Below are 1,288 nucleotides of genomic sequence, written 5' to 3' on the forward strand. Positions count from 1 at the left end.
AGCTGTGGTCTTCATAGTTGTTACCACTCAGGCAGCTGTGTGTGTGTGTGTGTGTGTGTGTGTGTGTGTGTGTGTGTGTGTGTGTGTGTCATAAGCAACATGGTTAATTTAATACACCCCCCTCCCCCACTGCACTCTTGTATAGCTTCAATGTGGGCCTCTAATTTGTTTTATTTATTTATTTATTTAACCTTTATTTAACTAGGCAAGTCTGTTAAGAACAAATTCTTATTTACAATGACGGCCTACACCGGCCAAACCCGGTAGACGCTGGGCCAATTGTGCATCTACTGAATTATATCACCCTGAAATAGATCAATCCAATTCCAGTCATACCATAATACACACATTAAAGCATCAATAACTATGTTATGTCATTCAATGTTTTTATCAAACAACTTTTTGATTAAACAATTTGAAATCTTAATTACAAAATACTTTATGGTTGTCACCTCGAAATAAAATAATTGAATTCCTCCTAAAGGTCTTGTCATAATGGAGCTATATGTTAAAGCTAGACTGCAGTGCCATACACTGTCTCATCTGCAATAGATACGTAATTGCAAAAATGCCTGTTGAACTTTACCCTGGGTGATTGTTTAGTTCAATAAGTGTTTGTCTTTACTGCGCTAGGAAACTACCATAAATTATTAGACTATACACATGAAGTCCAAAAGATTCAACAATCATCCATGTCCTTCCAGTCAGGACAATGGGCAGTGGGGAGAGATTATACAAGATTGATTTTCCATAGATGAGATACAAAATGCCTGATGTGTGTGTAAGAGTGTGAGACTGCAGTGTCATCCCACTGTTCACAAGCCCACAGCTGCTAACATTCTCTGGCCACAGTGGACAGTGCTGTTTGGGAACAATTTATTAACCCATTGTCATGATGCAGCCAATGGTTTAGCATTGATTTTTACCCTCATGGTAATCAGGCCTGTTACTAGTATTCCATGATTCAACTTTGTTTCAGATGATCCTGCGGATGTTGTTCAGAGGGCTTTGCGACCTGTTCTGTATGTGCTGACTGCAGACGTGTTAAGGTTCTAGGAGACTCTGTCACGGATGCCGCCGAGGCTGCTCCTCCTCCTTGCTCGGGCAGGCTTCGGCGTTCGTCGTCCCCGGAGTACTAGCTACTGCCGCTCGATGTTTCGATGTTTGTCTTGTATTGTCTAGTTGGTACACCTGTTTCGTATTTTGTATTGATTATGTACCATATAAGTTCCCTTGTTTTATGTTTGCCTTTGTGTGTTATTGTCCGCGTCTCTTGTATGTATGTTCG

This window comes from Coregonus lavaretus (assembly GCF_964263955.1).
Source record: "Coregonus lavaretus genome assembly, chromosome: 12".
Classification (NCBI taxonomy): Eukaryota; Metazoa; Chordata; class Actinopteri; order Salmoniformes; family Salmonidae; genus Coregonus; species Coregonus lavaretus.